Here is a 6,326-nt window from a genome sequence, read left to right on the forward strand (position 1 = left end):
TATCTCCTGACCACTAGGGGGCACTGCGCCGAAACACTGCAGGTAATCTCAGGTCATGCTTGTTATAACACACACCAAGTTTGGTCTCAATACGCCAATCCGTTGTGGAGATATAGCCTCACATCCATTTTTACGTGCTTTTCGTAGAATTCCTTCGTGCGTTATTCGAGAACGGTTGGACAAATCAACTTGAATTCCATAACTTTTTGCCAGCATGGTCTGAAGATGATCTGAGCTAATTTTGGTGAGAATCAGACAAACCGTCTAGGACGAGTTCGAAAAAAGTAGGTTTTACAAACAATTAAAAATAGCGAAAAAGCTAAACCTTGCGATTTTTGAATTTTGGTGTTCATTCGACTCGGCATGAGCCAAGGATTCAGAAGAAAAAAAGAATTTTCATTTTGTGTCTTATAGTTAACAGTAACAACCCTGGACTGCATGATAATAAAATTATTTTTTCTGACTCCATTTTCACTCATCAGAACTGTTCTCGAAGCCGATTTTGAGAATGAGCCCAGACCAGGTTTTTGAAGGAGAATGCTTCACTCTGACCTGCAGCAGTACTGTAATCTCCTCAGTGAAGATTGGAAAAGCAGACATAAAGTATGTTTTGCTGAAAGATGGTCGACGCATTGCAGCAGTTGCCAAATACTATGACACTGCAAGCCTGGCCACCAGTGGGAAATACTATATGGCCATGGCTAAAGAAGTTAACAAGACCAGCTTATCACTCATTTTAAAGGCTAAAGGTGATGAGTTTCTGCTTTTGTCAAAGCTCTGTCACTCGGGGACATGCATATATTATCCATATTACTATCTGACTGCTATAACATAACATTTTTGTTATTTCTATGTGTTATAATACAGTAATAACAAAAGCTGTTTGATAAACTAGCAATACAGTCACTTCCAATAGTGCCAATACACTACACTCTTAAAAATAAAGGTTCCATGAGGGGATTTTGTAGTGATGCATTTGAAGAACCATGCTGGCTTCCCCATATAAACTTTCAGGGAACAGTTCAAATAAACCATTTTTTTTTCTTAGTCTGAAGAACATTTAAACAACCTAATGAACCTTTTTCCACTATAAAGAATCTTTTGTGGAATGGAAAGATTCCATGGATGTTTAAGGTTCTTCATGAAACAATAGATGCCAATAAAGAACCTTTATTTTTAAGAGTGTATAGAATCAACACAAATTGATTTATTTCAATTGATATGGTGCGTTGCAAGAGCACATTTTCTTTTGTGCATGCTTCTCATTTTTCCTCCTCTCTTTTCCAGTGCCTGTTTCTGCCCCAGTTCTTCGTGCTGTTAATAAGGTGATTGTTGGTAAGCCATTCAGGGTTTCATGTGAGGCTGAAAATGGAACGTTTCCAATAAAATACACCTTACTGAAGGCCAGTGTTCCAGTGGCTTACAGGACAGTGGTTGAGGCAGCTGACAGGGCGATCTTTAATATAACCTCCATCAGTTTTCCTGAAGAGATCTGCAGCTTCAGATGTCAGGCTTCTAACCATGCACCATCGTTCAGTAAGACCAGTGAGCCCTTAAGAGCACCAGTCATAGGTAAGAGGACCACATCCTGACAACTGAAACATGTTTTGCTGCTGTTTTTGAATTAATTTGGAAGTGCATGTTGCCATTTTTAGATGCTGATATATGCTTTAATCACTGATGGATCTTTGAGTCCGGTAGCATTTTTGATCACTAAAACTTGTCACATTCATTATATTCCTGTTCTGCACACCAAAAGCCTGCAAGATGAAATAAACACTGTTGTTTAGCTTAAGTTTCACTTTCAGGGAAAGTTTTTCAAGCCATTCAACGTTTGTCATGATACATTTTCGCAACATAGAATCATTGGGAAAAAAAAGTGTCTCTAGTTACATTTTTGTATGTAAACCTCCAAAAATGTACCTATGCCTACAATTCACTGGAGTTTGTTGCTGAAATTAATTACAGGGGCAGACTGTTGATCAATAAAGACTTATTTTCATGCAGCTCCTCAAAACACTTTTACCATAGTGCATGATTTGTAAACTAACACATAACCAGCTCCATATGGCTTTTCTGACATAGTAAATTGTACAATGGTTATGTACCGTAAACATGTAATGTAATCATTATGTAATCGCTCAATCGGTGTTTCAGCCGCGCAAAGACGTCAATATAATGGCTTGTAAACAATGTCACGTAACGTCACATTTACCTCAGAAAAACATATTCGGGGACCATAAACTCATTAGTAAGCTAGTAAAATAAACTGTAGAGAGGGGCATTTTGCTAAATATATGCACCATATAACATATTCATTATAATTTTTACTGTTCTTCAATGTTTAATTTATGTTTGAATAAATCCATCAAGTTTTTGAAAGCCATCATTTAAATGTTTATATTTCAAAAAACTAACTGAAGTAGAGGTATTATTATGTAGCTAATTGTAACTTTATTATTTTAAAAACTTCATTAAGTTTAATTTTAGCAGTTGTATATTAGCCTACAAATCAGTCAATTTTAACCTTCAATATTAATGTAGTACCAACTGACTCTCATGTATATTTTACAGCATTAGTTGAGAGATTTTTTTCCCTTGCGAAAATTTGGCATGTACTGTACCTGATATGTATCCAAAATAATTGATATTGAATCGAATCAAATCCGTAATCGAATCGAATCGCAAGCTTGTGAATGAGAATCGAATCGTGAAATTTGTGTCAAAACCCAGCCCTAGTACAAAATGTGCAAATAAAGCTCAGTAAAAACTTTACTAAAGCAATAAGCCCCAAGAAGCCGTGGTTTACAGTGAATTTATAAGAGCTAAGGGGCGTTGCTAGGCACGACGCGAAGCGGAGTTTTTATAAAACGGTTATTCCATATACGTAGTAAGGTTTCACAAAATAAAACAGAGCAAATAAAGTGTAATGATATTAATATTTAATATCATTATAACATTATTCTTCCGCAAAACAATGTAGTTCCTCAGAATCGGTTGTGGTTGCAACAAAGTGGTTGCCAAGCAACACACAAACGTAAACAAAGGTGTATGTTTGTAGAGTAATTTACAACAGCTTCGAACATGGCTCAGCCAATCAGAATCAATATCCGTTTTATAATTGCATTTTTACAACACTATGTTGTAAGTATGTCCCATTAGTTAATCAAAGACAGGCCTAAATGCAATGTGGTGATCTGATCAAAAAACACTTTATAAAAGATTTACGCCTGTATTTAGGGCTGACCACTTGTGACCGGATCATGCAATGCATATTAATACCAGGTGGAAACAGGATTTAAAAGTGAATAAATCAAAATCTTTTAAATCAAATATCTTAAACTAGACATGTTTTCTTCTCTCTGTGCTCTCTATAAAGATGCTTTCGTTTTTCCTGCTATTCCGTTCCCTACATGCTATATTACGCTAAGTACACTGAACAAAATTATAAATGCAACACTTTTGTTTTTGCCCCCATTTTTCATGAGCTGAACTCAAAGATCTAAGACTTTTTCTATGTACACAAAAGGCCTATTTCTCTCAAATATTGTTCACAAATCTGTCTAAATCTGTGTTAGTGAGCACTTCTCCTTTGCCGAATTTGATAAAAGAATTCACATAAGGTCCCAAGAATATTTTTTTTTTTTGTTTGCTTGTTTGTTTTTATAAAAAGATTTCAAATTGTACTTTACAAACAGCACTTTTAGTGGACGGTAATTGATGATGCACATTTGCCCTAGTATTACACACATGTACATATATAAAAAAATAAAAAAAACTTACCTACTGTATAAAAATGTACAGAAGTATACAGGGTAGCTGGATAAGGAGTGCAAATCACAGTGTGTCAGTCAGATATAAGTCCTCTACCCTTGCAGAGGAGAGTCATTATATAGAATTATTAAGAATGGCTGGTAGTAATAGAGTGACTTTCTGTATCGGTTCTTATTACAGCGGAGTTGGAGGAGCCTCCGACTGAAGACACTCTGCTGTCTGATCAGCAGGTCAACCACCTGCAGTGGTTGTGGAGAGAAGAAAATTTGAAACTATTTTTAATTATAGTTAAATTATTTGCTATGTTTTTTTGTTTTTGTTTTTCTTGCACTGATCAGTCACTAACCATAACACTGTGTCCTTACCAGGTGATTCTCTTGACAAGTACACTGCATAAAGGTATGCAACTTTCAATTAATGGGTTTATTGTAGTGAGGAAAGTGGGGGATAAAGTTAAATGAACTTAGTTAGCTCATGGGCCAGACAAAAAGTTGTTTTAATTTCAAATGGCATCATAAATGAGGCATGTACGTTTAACATTGTAGTAGTTAGTTTAATGTTGTAGCACTCTATTCTGCATTTAAGATAATCTCATATTTAATATATTTGTAGGATATTCTACTGGCATTCCATTGAGAAGTACCAGTGGTGAAATAGTAAATAGTTGTTAAAAAAAAAAAAAAAGGACTAATTGCTTTTATACTTTCAGTAGAAATACTTGCTAATTATAAAATTTGAGTACATGTAACTTTAAAATACACTAACAAATTTGGAATGCTACGAGGTGATTCATTTATGCTATGGGGGTATTTCACGTATGTTATATGTGCAGCAGCAGTATTTCTTACATACTCACAGCAGCATGTGTGGAAGTATTGGCAGTAGCAAGTCTCAGTTCTTGCTCTGCCGCAGCAGCAGCGTAGCAAATCTAATGGTAAGAAGCTCTCTCTCTTTAGTGCCATATCCATATGTTCTATAGCAGGCAATGTATAGTTTGTTTAGAAATGCTAAATGCTAAAGTAATGTTTTTTTCTTTTTTTTCTGTGCAGATTTGTGGAACACATTTAAAATGCAGATCATCTCAAGATGTACAATCCTCTTTATTTTGATATCAAATATGTTGTGTCTCAACGTTGACCTTAACTCCAACCTCTGACCTGCACAATGCCACTGTAGCATGTGAAGTGAGCTACGGAAGCAAAAACCTCAATACAAGTAGGACCCTCGAAGTCATGTGTGAGTTTACAAATTTACATTTTAACTACTAGAACTACTTCTAGACCATTACATAAATCAAAAATTCAGAAACACAGCGAAATGTTCAGTTTAGAAGACTTCCATCTTCTACTCTTCTTGGATGTTCTGTAGAGTATCTCTGGGATATTCAAAAAGTAGAATTAAAAGGATTTACTTCTTGCATACCAGTCAATATGGTGTCAAAAACAATGAAATTCCTCATTTTCAGATGTAAAGAGTCTTCAAATTCTGGGTAATGACAAAGTGACGGAAGGTGACACTCTCAGATTCAAATCTCAAATTCAAGATCTCAATATATTTCTTTAGTAATTATAATCACACATTCATCACATGCTAGGTGTTGCAAATGGATTGAAAATGAATCGATGAGACAGCTGTTCTAGGATATTCTGTAAAGTATCTCTGTGATAAATAAAAATATCCATCACATACAAACTGAGTCCTTAAAGATTCAAATCAGTTTTATAGCTGATGCTTCTCTGATGAACAGACTCACAGAATTATAACACCAGGTTCATCACATTCTAGGTGAGACAAAGGAAATTAAAATAAAAAAAGATTGTCAGTCCTGAAGGTTAAAATATGCTGAAGCCACTGAATGTCACAAGAGAAACTACATGTAACACTGAGTGGTTATGTACCGCAAACATGTACCAAACACCATATGTGTTTATTTCAGTAGATTTAGGGTTAGGGTTAAGTTTAGGCTTAGGGCAGGGACTGGGGATTGAACAATATTGTTAAGAAACTATTATTTCCTTCTGATTTTACATTCAAGATAAAGCAGCTTTTCAAATGCATGTGGACATCAAAATGATAACAGCATGTTTGACGGGAATATCCATTTCAGCAGTCATCCTCTCTGTGGTTTTGTGCTGTCAAGAGTCTTGGAAAAGGTATCACCTACGACCCATAACTGAAATGCTCAAATGTGCAACACATTCAACAAAATGTATACATGTCTCACACTGCTCAAATGTGCTTTGTTTCATTGGGCTTTTAGTTGATGAGAAAGCATAACTAGTATTGTCCACAAACACAGACAATCATTATTGTAATCTCTGGCATTCAGTATAATTTACTCTATTTGCTTTGATTCTGTTTTATATCTTTTCCAGCAAAGACAAGACACATGAAGTGGTGACCACAAACACAGACACTGAAGTTGTACTGGTGGTTTTTCCTGGAGAAAATATGAGGACATATAGTATGAAAGAGTGAAATTAATAATTTGATTTTAAGGAACTCCTTATAAGCCATTTTTTAATTGTTGGATTTTGATTATTTTGAAATTG

At 35.2% G+C, this 6,326-nt stretch overlaps 1 long non-coding RNA gene across 1 annotated transcript; it reads left to right on the plus strand.

The window, feature by feature from the left end:
• Positions 1-4,907: 4,907 nt before the first annotated feature.
• Positions 4,908-6,243, plus strand: LOC107686513 (uncharacterized). The gene is made up of 3 exons (XR_001634047.1): positions 4,908-5,010; positions 5,810-5,927; positions 6,150-6,243. It is a non-coding gene; the product is annotated as an uncharacterized LOC107686513 (long non-coding RNA).
• Positions 6,244-6,326: the final 83 nt, after the last annotated feature.

The sequence above is a fragment of the Sinocyclocheilus anshuiensis genome, unplaced genomic scaffold, assembly GCF_001515605.1.
Source record: "Sinocyclocheilus anshuiensis isolate Anshui unplaced genomic scaffold, SAMN03320099.WGS_v1.1 scaffold1146, whole genome shotgun sequence".
In the NCBI taxonomy this organism is placed as follows: Eukaryota; Metazoa; Chordata; class Actinopteri; order Cypriniformes; family Cyprinidae; genus Sinocyclocheilus; species Sinocyclocheilus anshuiensis.